General features: G+C 50.1%; 1 long non-coding RNA gene across 1 annotated transcript in view; it reads right to left on the reverse strand.

Moving 5' to 3' along the window:
• LOC129655772 (uncharacterized) overlaps positions 1 to 13,059 on the reverse strand; it is a 35,801-nt gene extending 22,742 nt beyond the window's left edge. Inside the window, exon 1 of the long non-coding RNA XR_008716118.1 lies at positions 12,557 to 13,059. This is a non-coding gene — a long non-coding RNA (uncharacterized LOC129655772). The remainder of the gene's footprint in view (positions 1 to 12,556) is intronic.
• Between the last annotated feature and the right edge of the window lie 929 nt (positions 13,060 to 13,988).

Here is a 13,988-nt window from a genome sequence, read left to right on the forward strand (position 1 = left end):
CCCCTTGCTTAATTTTATCTAAAATAAGTCAGTATTTTCAATACAATGCAAAGGGCTGAGATGCTTGGGCTCCATTTGCTTCCTACTTTCTCGGTGTGTAACTCTGCACCCATTTAACCCTTTTACTAGGATGTGGTCATCCTTGTTCTAAACAGTCAGCGTCCACTCTGGCTGCCCCTGCCTTTACTCTTTTCTGCTGTTCCTTCCTTCACTTCCATGCTTCACTGGCATCATTTCCCTTCTACTGGCATGATCCCCTTCCACACTGCCTTTAGTTCATGGTTTTATTTTTAACTTTAATTTTTTTATTTTGTATTGGGGTGTAGCCGATTAACAATGTTGTGATAGTCTCAGGTGAAATAGTGAAGGAACTCAGCCATACATACACATGTATCCATTCTCCCCCAAACCCACCTCCCATCCAGGCTGGCACATAACGTTGGGCAGAATTCCATGGGCTATACAGTATGTCTTTGTTGTTTATCCAAATTAAATATAGCAAAGTGAACATGACTTTCCCAAAGTCCCTAAGTATCCTTTCCCCCTGGCAACCGTAAGTTTTGATTGCAAGTTTTCTCAGACTTTATTTGAAAATGCCTCTGTGTTACCTTTACTTTCAGAGGGTATTTTCACTGGGCATAGAAGTCTAAGTTGGCAATTCTTTTCTTTTCTTGTAAGATGTCATTCAATTGTCTTCTGACTTCTATGTTTTTTGTTGAGAAAGCAGTTGTCAGGTTACCTCTTTGAAAATAATGTACACCCCCCACCTCCCACTCTAGTATCTTTTTTTTCATAAATGTTTTTAAATTGTGGTGAAAGACACATAACATAGAATTCACTATTTGTAAGTGTAGCATGAAGTGGTATTGAGTACATCTGTATTGTTCTGTGAGCCTCACCATCCGTCTCGAGAACTCTCTTCATCGTGCAGAGCTGAAGCTCTGTACTTACTGAACAATAACTCCCCCTCCTCCTCCCCCAGCTGTTATTCTACTTCCCTTCTCTGTGATTTTGTCAACTCCAAGTGCCTCATATAAGTGGAATCACATAGTATCTGTGACTGGCTTATTTCATTTAATGTAATGTCCTCAAGCCTGTCAGAATTTCCTTCCTTTTAAAAGGTGACCAGCATGCCATTGTATTTATAGATGACATTTTGTTTATCCACTCATATGTAGATGGACCCCTACTCCAGTATTCTTGCCTGGAGAATTCCAGGGACAGAGGAACCACTGTGTATGCTTAGCTGTGACTTTTTCTTTTTTTTAATTCTACTTGTGGTTTATAACATTTCTTGTTCTATGGACTGATGCTTTTAGCGTTTGGGGGCTTGCTCAGCTAGTGCATCTTCAAAGCTGTTCTGTCCTCTCCTCTGGGGCTTCGACTATAGACACATCAGACTTTTTTCGCCATCTCGCATGCTTCTTTTATGTTCTTTTTCTGCATTTATTATCATTTTGCCTCTTAATGTGTCTTTCTGGGTACTTTCATTTTGCAGATAGTTTTCACTTTCATCTCAGATTCAAAGGATTTGTTAACAAAATAAGCCCACTCGTCATATACAAATAAATAATATCAATATTTATTAGAGAGCTATCTAGCTTTCTTTCAGTATACTAACATTAAAAGAAAAAAGAAATAGAAACAGCAGAGGATACAACACCAAATCAGGTTTTGACCAACATCCAGGCTTAAACAGCACTGGGAAGTCCTGTGGCGCCGCACGTGCTGCTCCTGCTGCTGCTGAGTCGCTCAGTCGTGTCCGACTCCAGCGACCTCATGGACGGCAGCCCACCAGGCTCCTCCATCCATGGGGTTTTCCAGGCAAGAGTGCTGGAGTGGTAGCCGTTGCCTCCTCCGGCCCAGCACACGGGGAGTCCCAGCTGGGAAAAGGCCGCAGGCAGCTCACTCACTCCGTGGGTGAGCCTGCAAACGCTGCGAGGCTCCGGCTGCAAACGCTGCGAGGCTCCGGCTTACAACCCGGGTGCCGCTGTCCTTGTCATCGGTCTGCGAGCAACTGCAGCTCCGGTTCCACGTTAATGCAGTTTGTTTTGTCTGATAAAACTGGGAATGCTGGTAAGCCCAGGCTTGGTTAATCAGACTTCCTCCAGGAGCTCAGCAACCTCAGGATCGTCCTCTCTCTTATCTATGGTGCTGTGAGTCTTGCACTCTCAGCCGGAAGTCAGGGCATTCACAGGCAGGGCAGTGTCCAGGCACGTTAGAAGCCAAGTCCAAGATCTTCTCTGCTTTGTCTCGGAAGCTTAAACACGACTATCTACTTAATTTCCTGAACAACTTTCTACTGGCCCATCTTCCAGTTCACTCATCTCTTTCATTGTCTCTGATTTGCTATTAAATCCATCTCTGCCTTCTTACACTTGCTATTTTATCTCCCAGCTCTAGTCCATTTTAGCCTTTTTCATAATTTATAGTTCTTCATCAAAACTTTCCATGTAATTAACTATTTATTTAAATACATTAGCCAGTGGTGTTAAAATCTGTAACACCTCCTGTGTCTATATCTTCTCTAAGTCTGTTCCCAACATTTGTTTTTCTTGCCTGGATTTTGGTCATTTAGTATTGTCTCTAGTATGTCTGGTAATTTTTGACTGAATGTTTGACAGTAAGTATAAACTGTTTCAGGCTTCCCTAGTGGCTCAGATAGTAAATAATCCATGTGCAATGCAGAAGACCCAGATTCAATCCCTGGGTCAGGCAGGTCCCCTGGAGAAGAGAATGGCAACCTACTCCAGTATTCTTGCTGTGAGAATTCCAGGCACAGAGGAGCCTTGCAGGCTACAGTCCATGGAGTTGCAAAGAATCTGATGCAACTGAATGACTTTCACTCACTCATAAAATATTTCAGGCATAGATTAAGATTCTGGATTACATTATCTTCCCCCAAGGAAATCTTTTTGGCTTCTGGTGGTTCCTTAACAGGGAAGGAAGTTTGCCTCCAGCACTTTGAGTTGGGCTGAGTGGATCTGTGGGAAGACATGCCTGGTGGACTTTGGCTGATGCTGGGGTTCCTACCAGGCCCTTCCTCTCTGGGAGGCACTTTTCTCTGTTTGCCGTCCCCAGCTCTTTGGGTTTCTGGAGCTTCAGACTCTCAGCTAGGGTCTTCTGCCCAGTTTTCTAGTCTTTGGCGCCAATGCTGGTAAATAACTTAAGGAAGGAAGAAGAAGCAAATCTGGACTCATTTCTGTGAGTTTTCCTTCTCTCTAGGATCTTGACCTCTCAATTACCCTTTGCCTTGGCAGCTCTTCAGTACCTTTAAATTGATTTTTAAAATGTATTTTATCTAGATTTTTTGAAATGGTTCTCGATGGCACTGGTGAATGTGGTTCACTGTTACAAGAAGCAAACGTTTCCCTTTTGACATTTTAATGCCTATTTTGGCACAGGTGGGTGATGAAAATGAACGTCACCCCTTCTTCTTATCTTCACAAGCAAGTAGATTATTAGACCACCAATGACAAATGTCTATTGAGCCTATTTGCAAGGTATACCAGAGGCTTTTCCCAGGGAGCTTTCAGAGCACTAGGAAGAGGGGCAGATGCTTTGTGACCATTTAAAGACAGCTTTACCTTACATCATCTTGTCCTATTGGAAGGGAACAATAACCGTAAGTGGTAACCCATTTAATGGGCTGAGGCCAGTCCCTAGCACACAGCGAGTGCTCACTCAGTGCTCCTTGCTGACTTCCGGAAGCACCTTCCTGCTCTCCTTAGAGCTTTGCGTTCCTGTCTCCTACCTTCAAAAGCTCTTATAAGAAGTTGGCATAAACTAGGAGTTTGGGATTAATAGATACACACTCAGTTCAGTTCAGTTCAGTCGCTCAATCGTGTCTGACTCTTTGCGACCCCATGAATCGCACCTAAAATAGATAAACAACAAGGACCTGGATACATGTCTATGTGTGGCCGAGTCCCTTTGCTGTCCATCTGAAGCTATCATGACCTTGTTCATAAGCTACATGCCAATAGGGAACTATATTCAATACCTACAACAGAAAAGAATCTAAAACAATATATATATATATATACACACACACACACACATACATAATTGTTGCTATTGTTTAGTAGCTAAGTCATGTCTGACTCTTTGCAACCCCCTGAACTATAGACCCACCAGGCTCCTCTGCCCATGGGATTTCCCAGGCAATAATATTGGAGTGGGTTGCCATTTCCTTCTCCAGGGCATCTTTCCGGCCCAGGAATTGAACCCACACCTCCTGCACTGGCAGGTGGATTCTTTACCCTGGGCCACCTGGGAAGCCTATATATATGTATATGTAAATCTATACATATATATAGATACACAAACTTATATACACACATATATATGAATCACTCTGCTGTACAGTAGAAGCTAACAAAAATTGTAAATCAATTAGACTACAATAAAAAATATTTTTAAAAATTGAGAATTGCATGTGTATCAACCATTCCTTCAGACAACCAAGGGATGAAATGTGAGTTGTAACCAAAAGCAAAGAACAAGGAAAGTGACCACATCCTGCATTTCTCTTCTCTTCTCCTCCAACTTCGAAAAGTTGGAAGAAACTACATTTATCAAAAACCCAGGAGAGTTACCCTAGACCCAGGACTTGTTTCTTTGCTTTCCTCCTCCCCTTGAAACATAACAATGAAAACACAAAACAAAATACATTAGCAATGTTTTTTTACAGATAAACTGTCAAAGAATAAAGGATGAAAGGGAAAGCTACAGATTGAAAGAGACTTTATAAACATCAGTCAAACCCACTGTGTTAACCTTATTTGGATTCTTATTCAAACAAAATATTAAAAGATTAAATTGACGTTAATGAGACAATCGAAAATGTGAGCACTTAATATTTGATGATATTAAGAAAGTTTTAACATCCACAAAACCATTATCCTGCCTAAGTATATGAGTCCTTATCTCTTAGAAATACACATGAAGATGGTACAGAAGAGATTTTATGATGTCTTGATTGGCTTCTAAAAAATATGGAGGAAGAGGGGAATAGGAGTGAGTTTCGATTTTAAAAAGAGGAAAAAGACTGCCCAAGGGAGGATGCTTGAGTGCTCCAAAAGGTTAAAACTGCACCCAGAGTTAGTGAGCATTTCTAAGACTTCTGCTTTTTTGGATCAGCTACTACTCAGCCTTATCTCTTCTCATTTCCTTCTTTAAATTCTGTGTAAACCATTAGCTTCTGTACTAATCCCCATGCTGAGCAGTAGGTTTGGCAATATCGTTGCAGGTAATCAAAGTCCTCATTTCATTTATCTCCTTTCCCATTAAGGGACCAAGTCTCTCATCTCCACGGGTCCCTGGTCCCCCAGAGCCACGGGAAAGACAATAGCAATTTGAGGCAGGATTTGAGTCCCCAGATGGTCACTAAGCGCCAGCCACTGGGGATACTAAGCCAAGCACTGCAGCTGGCGGAGCAGCCCTCGGCGCTGTGATGGGGAGGTGGGGGCAAAGCATGAGCTCTATGTCTGGAGCTGGAATTCCCACTGAAAAGTTGGTCCCATATGGGAAGACCCTAACCCCAGCACCCTTACACACCCCCTTACTTGTTGGAGACAGAACAGACATCCTGGGTTCTAGCAGCAGCATTCTGGGTGTCCACCAGCCACACAAGCCTGGGGAATCTTCTAGCCTGCCTGAGCAGCAGAATCCTCATTTAGAAAACGAAGCCAGCGTTCTTCCCCTGCCTTCTTCCTTAAAGGGAATTAAGGTCAAAGGAGTTAAATCTTAGGAAAGAGTTTAGGGAACTTCAGAGCAAAGCATTATAAGAAGGGGAGGGACCATTACAAGAACCCAGAAGCCTTGGGTCAGTACAAACTGCTGGAGAAACATGGCTTGATGCCAGCTGTTTAGGTAAAAGAAATCAATGGTAACTGAAGACAGAAGCTTTTTGGTGTTGGAGTCTTTAGAAGACAGGACTTGGGAAGAGCAAATCACTTATCCAAAGCCATCTCAGGTGTCCCTACCTCATCTCTGCTGCCCCCCCAAACAGCGACGTCACAAGCAGGGTTCACTGGCTGATCCCTTCTTGTGTTTTCTCTAGTCTGGTGACAACATCTCAGTCCCGGTGGTCTGTCCCCTGCCGTGAGCCCAACTTTAGTCAGGCTCAGGTAAGAGGAGACAGGACGAAACGTACCCCTCAGCCCACCCTGGCAGGCACAGCCCCTTCTCCATAATGCAAGAGGCTCCTCATGGTTGGCACATTGGCTCTGTTCAGTTCAGTTCATTTCAGTTCAGTCACTCAGTCGTGTCTAATTCTTTGCAACCCCATGGACGCACGCCAGGCCTCCCTGTCCATCACCAACTCCCAGGATTTACTCAAACTCATGTCCATTGAGTCGATGATGCCATCCAACCATCTAATCCTCTGTCATCCCCTTTTCCTCCTACCTTAAATCTTTCCCAGCATCAGGGTCTTTTCCAATAAGTCGGTTCTTCACATCAGGTGGCCAAAGTATTGGAGTTTCAGCTTCAGCTTCAGTCATTCCAATGAATATTCAGGACTGATCTCCTTTAGGCTGGACTGGTTGGATCTCCTTGCAGTCCAAGGGACTCTCAAGAGTCTTCTCCAACACCACAGTTCAAAAGCATCAATTCTTCGGTGCTCAGTTCAGTTCAGTTGCTCAGTCGTATCCGATTATTTGCAACCCCATGAACTGCAGCACGCCAGGACTCCCTATCCATCACCAACTCCCAGAATTCACCCAAACTCATGTCCCTCGAGTCAGTGATGCCATCTAGCCATCTCATCCTGTGTCATCCCCTTCTCCTCCTGCCCCCAATCCCTCCCAGCATCAGAGTCTTTTCCAATGAGTCAACTCTTCGCACGAGGTGGCCCAAGTATTGGAGTTTCAGCTTTAGCATCATTCCTTCCAAAGAACACCCAGGATTGATCTCCTTTAGAATGGACTGGTTGGATCTCCCTGCAGTCCAAGGGACTCTCAAGAGTCTTCTCCAACACCACACTTCAAAAGCATCAATTCTTCAGCACTCAGCTTTCTTTATATTCCAACTCTCATATCCATACATGACCACTGGAAAAACCATAGCTTTGACTAGACGGACCTTTGTTGGCAAAGTATGTCTCTGCTTTTTAATATGCTATCTAGGTTGGTCATAACTTTCCTTCCAAGGAGTAAGTGTCTTTTAATTTCATGGCTGCAGTCACCATCTGCAGTGATTCTGGAGCCCCAAAAAATAGTCTGCCACTGTTTCCACTGTTTCCCCATCTATTTCCCATGAAGTGATGGGACCGGATGCCATGATCTTAGTTTTCTGAATGTTGAGTTTTAAGCCAACTTTTCTTTCTCTTCTTTCACTTTCATCAAGAGGCTCTTTAGTTCTTCTTCACTTTCTGCCATAAGGGTGGTGTCATCTGCATATCTGAGGTTATTGATATTTCTCCTGGCAATCTTGATCCCAGCTGGTGCTTTATCCAGCCCAGCTTTTCGCATGATATATTCTGCATATAAGTTAAATAAGCAAAGTGACAATATACAGCCTTGACTTACTCCTTTCCTGATTTGGAACCAGTTTGTTGTTCCATGTCCATTTCTAACTGTTGCTTCTTGACCTGCATATAGATTTCTCAGGAGGCAGGTCTGGCGGTCTGGTACTCCCATCTCTTTAAGAATTGGCTCTGTAGTTGACTCAAAGCCAATGAGGCACTGATCATGCTGGGGCAATAAAATCCGTCAACAGTCTCCACCCCACTTGCCCTCTTTGTGAAGATGATCCACAAGAATGAAGCATGGGGAATCCCTGGTTGTCCACTGGCTGACTCCACATCCCAGTGCAGGGGGCCCGGGTTAGACCCTGGTCAGGGAACTAGATCTCACAGCTAAGAGCTCACATGCTGCAACTGAAGGTCCCCTTCTCAAAGAACCAGCACGCCACAGCTAAGTCTGGCATGGTCAAACAAATAATAAATAAGATAAATACTTTAAAGAAAGAATGCAGCGTGGAGTCAGGCACCTGCCCACTGCCCGGCACCATTTCCCCAGGGAAACACTGGCGCGGAAGCCCTGAGTCAGGAATCCTGGGTAGCAGTCCACTCAAGGGATTTCTGATACCCTCAGTGACAACCACAGAGGTTCAATAGCAAAGCGCATGGAGAAAAGGGATTGGGGGCAGGTGTTCCCCCTACCTGTGCTTCCTGCCTAAGAGGGGCAGCCTCTGGGATGGGGTGAGACCCCCAGGGCCTGCCACACTCTGCCAGAAGGTGTGAGGGCTGCACCCCAGGCCATGCCAACCATCTTGTGTCTACACCCACACCGGAACGGTTCTCTGTCCCGTCTCTGGGCTGGGTGGGTGGAGATGCCTCCGCAGAGTGGGCCACTGGCAGGAGGAGGGACCTGAGCCCAGAAGCAGTCTGGGGCTCCCAGGACTTTGTTCAGTCTTTCTGGAAAAGATACTTTACACCCTCCAGTTATCTGGGAGCAAGCCCCAGTTTCCTGTGAGAGAGCTGTGGGGGGTGGTGCAGACCTGCCTGAACTGAGGGGTGGGGTTGCGGGTCTGTCTGTCTGGACTGAAGGGTGGGGGTCTGTCTGTCTGTCTGGGCTGAGGAGTAGGGGTGCATGTCTGTCTGTCTGACTGAGGGGAAGAGGTATGGGTGTGTCTGTCTGGACTGAGGGGTGGGGGTCTGTCTGTCTGGAATGAGGGGCAGGGGTGCGGGTCTGTCTGAATGAGGGGTGGGGGTGAGGGTCTGTATGACTGAGGGGTGAGGGTCTGTCTGACTTAGGGGTGGGGATCTGTCTGTCTGGACTGAGGGGCAGGGGTGCGGGTCTGTCTGAATGAGGGGTGGGGGTGAGGGTCTCTATGACTGAGGGGTGAGAGTCTGTCTGACTTAGGGGTGAGGGTCTGTCTGTCTGGACTGAGAGGTGGGGGTCTGTCTGTCTGGACTGAGGGGGGTGGTGCAGGTCTGTTTGTCTGACTGAGGGGCGGAGGTCTGTCTGAGTGTCTGGACTGAGGGGTGGGGGTCTGTCTGTCTGGACTGAGGGGGGTGGTGCAGGTCTGTTTGTCTGACTGAGGGGCGGGGGTCTGTCTGTCCGTCTGGACTGAGGGTGGGGGTCTATCTGTCTGTCTGACTAGGGGGGAGCGGGGGATCTGTCTGTCTGACTGAAGGGTGTAGGTCTGTCTGTTTGGACTGAGGGGCGGGGGTGTGGGTCTGTCTATCTGACTGAGGGGTGGGGGTCTGTCTGTCTGACTGAGGGGCGGGGGTCTGTCTGTCTGGACTGAGGGGTGAGATGGCATCCTGCCTGGGCCGGGCTGGCCGTTGTGTCTGCTCCAGACACCAGTCTTCCAGCAGGGCAGGTGATCGCCTTCCACAGACAGGCTGCACCAGGGGGTTCTCAGGGCACAGCGAGAGGGACCGGGTAGCCCATCCCCCATTGCGGAAGCCCACCCCCACGTTCCGTTTAAGGACCCTCTAGGTGGACAAAGGATTCTGCAGCCTCTGCTGTGAGGAAACGACCTCAAGATGCAGGGAAACCCACTATGTACCCATGTACATACACGCCTGGGTGTGTGTGTGTGTATGAATATATAGTCCTGAGTCACTGCTCACAGCAGGAGGAAGGCAATTTTTAGACACTGTCTGCTCTGTGCTCCTAGTAAATTCACGGGACTCTGTAGAAAGAGACGAGGAGGGAGATGGTGAGGTGACAGACTAAGATGAAAACGGAACTGGCTGAGAGGCAGGGCCCCCAAGCATTCAGGCAGTAGCCTGGAGCTGCCCCAGCAGGGGAGGTGGGGGCTCTAGAGACGCCACAGGGACCCAGGGACCCGTGTAGGGACGCAGAGACAGAGGAGTGAGAGAAGAGGAAAGGCGCCGGACGGACAGGATGGTGTCATGAGGACGAGACGTCGACCCCGGGGAAGTCACTCCCCGAGCTGGGGGGACGAGACCATGGCACCCGGGACGGTCAGTGCAGCCGTCCTGAACCCACACAGCCCGAGCCCAGCCTCCTGTAAAGGTCGCACCACGTCTGAGGACAAAGTGTGACCTTATACGAGTGCCTCTGTGTATCCTGCACTCTCATCTGTGTTTGAAAATATAGAAACGTGCCGCAGAGAGTGGACAGACGTGCTTCAGTGATGCGGCCAGGAGCCGAGCTGGTGAGGGCAGCGCCCAGTCTCTGCCTAGGAGGTACGTTGACGTGGAGACACTGACCCCGCACCATCACCCAGCCTGGCCCTTCCCTCCTGACCCGTGTGACGTGCTCTGATCATTAGAAGTAATAGAGAATCAGGGAGTTTTACAGCCGGGCTCCAGCCCCCGCACCAGACACATCATCCTGGACACCCCCTTCAGGCCTCTCCACCCGGAGTCAGCCCCACCCTGTGCACGCCGGCCGGCTGTGCCTGTCCTGGTCCTCACGGCCTCCCCCACACAACCAGCATCCCCGCTGCCTGGTGAGCTCCTTCTCATCCTCCACTGCCCCCTCCAAGGACTCCTCTTCCAAGAGCCTCCCTGATGTTCGCCAGGCCTCCCCTACTTGTGCCGTGCTCCCATTGTGGGTCTGAGCTTGGGAGTCATCACACATGGCAGTCTCCAGCGGCTTCCTGGGGCCTGGCACTGACTGTCCTTGCTCAGCGTCTGAACGTCTTCCCTGAGTTCCACGGTGTAAACTTGCAGGCCAGCATCCTCCCCTGGACTGAGCCACACGCACACAGGGTGTCCGCACACCCACCTTTGCTCACTGCCGCCGCGGCCCTGGGGGGTACAGAACGGACTCCCAGCATCTCAGCTCTTCACGGGGTCAGGAGGGACGGATGGGTGGCCCCAAACTCCAGCTGACCAGTCCCCACCTTGGGGTCAGCCCTCTCCAAGTACACCTTGGCCGTGATCCCTTGGAGCCCACCACCCTGCCAGAGAAGGCCACCAGCATCTCTGACATGATGGAGGGAAAGGGGACAGATGGCCTGTCCTCCAGAGGGAAGGGAACAAGTTAAAGACAGCGGAGGACACGTGTCACCAGAGAGGGACAAAGGTAGGCACCAATGAGAGCAGGCTCACCAGGAGCCAAGCACTTCTGGGAGCCTGTCAGGGTGCAGTCAGCCAGCTCTGGTCGGTGTGGAGGAGACCCTGGTGGTGTCAGCTACCCCGAGTGCTGGGAAGTGAAGGCGGCTTGCACAGGTGACAGGTGTGTTGTCATAGATTTGCCATGGCCTGTGAAATCCAGACCACCTTGAGCCACAGGCCACGCTCGTGGGTGCCTCCCTGTCCCCGACCCAGCACTGGAGGGGTCCCAGGGCCACACCCAGAGCCCGCAGGTCTAGGTGGTCCTTGGAGTCCATCTGTCTGCAACTCTGTGCCCAGTTCATCTGCTCAGACAGCAGGGGAGCTGCATCCATGGGGGAAACCGAGGCTCAGCTGGAGGGAACCGCTGTCCAGGGACCCACGGCCAGGACAACAGGTGACCCTGGGCACTGCCTCTGACCAGTCTGCATAGCTGGGCCACCCCCGTCCCTCTCTGACCCTGGGTTTCTCCCCCTGTGAAACACAGGGGCTGCCTTCCAGCATCTCCAGTAGACGATGCTCATCTCTGCTCAGTCCTGACTATAAGATGAAGGAGCTCAGGCCCCTGTTTGGCCCAGTCTTGTGGGAAGGTGGTGGCAACACCGGACCCAAGACAGGCTGCCCAGGCATTTTCTCCAAGCACCTGAGCTCTGTGAGGGTGCCAGGGTGGGGGCCACTGGCAGGGATGACTTGCTGGCCGGACTTTGCTTGAGGTTGAGAGGAGGGCCGGGGGGCTGCAGGACCCCAGAGCACCAGGCAGCCCTGTATTCCATCACTGCTCTGCCCTCCTGCATAACGAGCGGGCGGCAGTCTTGCCAAGAATCAGCCTCTCCTGCTGCCCCTCACTCCCAGCACCCGCCCAGGGGAGCCCATCTCTGAAGCCCCTCACTTCTGCCCAGAGTGCCCAGGGGCCAGGGAGCAGCCTCTGATTGCAGGGGGGCTTGGCTATGGCCTGTGGAGCGGGTGGGCCCAGGGCTGAACTCTGTCCTCTAGAACCGCGGAGTCTCAGGGCAACGTCCGAGGGGTCACCCGGGCATTTCTCCTCCTTGGGGTCTTCATCAGAGTTCCGGAGAGATGATTCCAAACCACATTCCAGGGAGGTTGAGAGACAGGTTCAGGCCTCAGTCCCTCAAGGGGAGGCTGAAATGAACCCAGCTGGTATCACAGGCCATCAGGATACCAGGGGTGGAAATGAACCCGGCAGGTGTCACAGGCCATCAGGATGCCAGGGCAGACCCACATTCTTCCTCAGAGGCTACGTTCCATGACTGAGACGGTCGATCCCTCAAGGGTCATGTTCAGGGGTCAGAGCAGACTCAAACACGTGGCGGGGTCGCGTGGGGCACTCTCTAGCCTGCGGGCCGGGACTGAGCCCGTGGGGTAGGGCGGGGTGCACCAGGCCGGGGCCCCAGAAGGCAGGTGAGCTGGAGGGTGCAGACTGTGGCTCCCACCCGACCAGGCCTAACAAGGGGCCCGCACCCCTGAACAGGGGCGGGATGGCCAGACTGTACTCACATGAGTCCGCCCACCCGATGCTTGTAGAGTCAGCAGAGAAGAAGCAGGGGAAGCCGTGCTAATTCCTCGGCGTCACAGTGGATGGAAGGAGCCCAGGCCTCAGCCTGGGAGGGGCCAGCTGCCAGCAAGCCGGTCCCAGATGGCAGCCCCCACGCCGGGCCCCCTGGAGGCACTGCTGGTCTCTGAAGGCCCAGCATGGCTGTGCGAGTGGGAGCCTGGGCAGCGGACAGGAAGGATGGCCGCTAGGCTGGGACGGGTGGCCCATGGAACGCCCAGGGTCCTCCGCGGTGTGACGGGTGCTCTGGACCTCTTCAAATACACCACCCAGAGCAGGAATGCTCAGCCTACCACGCACAGCTCTGCACTTATCTTCGAAACTTTATTCTTTGTTTCTATAGAAATGATACAGGCCCAAAGTGGAAAAAACCCAAGCCATCCAGAAACAGAGAAAGGAGAGCTTCTCCAAGCTCAGCCGCCTGGACACGACCGTGGCTGAACTTGGCTCGGCGCCCTTCTGCCTATAAAAGCAGAATGAGAAAAGAAGCCCGGCCAAGGCCAAGCCCGTAGCAAATCACGGAGAGGGAACGGTGTGCGGAAAGTCTGGAAAAGGACCAGACCTCGTTCTTTCCAAACGCACCCAAGGGAGATGACCCTGCAGAGTGAGAGGAATCAACTTGTTTATACAAACTCAAGCTACGGTTATGCTCAAACCAGGTCACAGCAAGCACGCTGCTCTGAAATTGGCTTTTTCTATCAACAATGTGATATAGAAATAGTTTAGTATCAACAAATAGCTATGTATGTCATTTTTTTACTACTGTGTGATATTCCATGTATTTACCATAGCTGACATAACCAACCTCCATTTAAGACCTATTGACAGCTTTTATTGCTCTGTTTTTTCTATTTTACTTAAAAAAAAAAAAAAGTAATATTGTAAGGGCATCTTTGGGCTTCCCTGGTAGCTCATCTGGTAAAGAATCCACCTGCAATGCAGGAGAGCCCAGTTCGCTTCCTGTGTCAGGAAGATCCCCTGGAGAAGGGATAGGCTACCCACTCCACTATTCATGGGCTTCCCTGGTGGCTCAGACAGTAAAGAATCTGCCTGTGATGCGGGAGACCTGGGTTCGATCCCTGGGTTGGGAAGAGCCCCTGGAGAAGGGAAAGGCTACCCACTCCAGTACTCTTGCCTGGAGCATCCCACGGACAGAGGAGCCTGGTGGGCTACAGTCCATGGGGTCGCAGAGAGTCGGATACGGCTGAGCGACTAAGCCCACAGCACAGCACGAGGGCATCTTCATGCCCTCTTCTCTTCACTCCGTGTCATTATTTACTTTACAACAAATAATGACTCAAAAGGCACAGACATTTGTTTCATGATACCTATTTCCAAACTGTCTTCTAGATCATTCTCTTTCTAAATTTTAAAAAC

The sequence above is a fragment of the Bubalus kerabau genome, chromosome 6 (assembly GCF_029407905.1).
Source record: "Bubalus kerabau isolate K-KA32 ecotype Philippines breed swamp buffalo chromosome 6, PCC_UOA_SB_1v2, whole genome shotgun sequence".
Taxonomy (NCBI): Eukaryota; Metazoa; Chordata; class Mammalia; order Artiodactyla; family Bovidae; genus Bubalus; species Bubalus kerabau.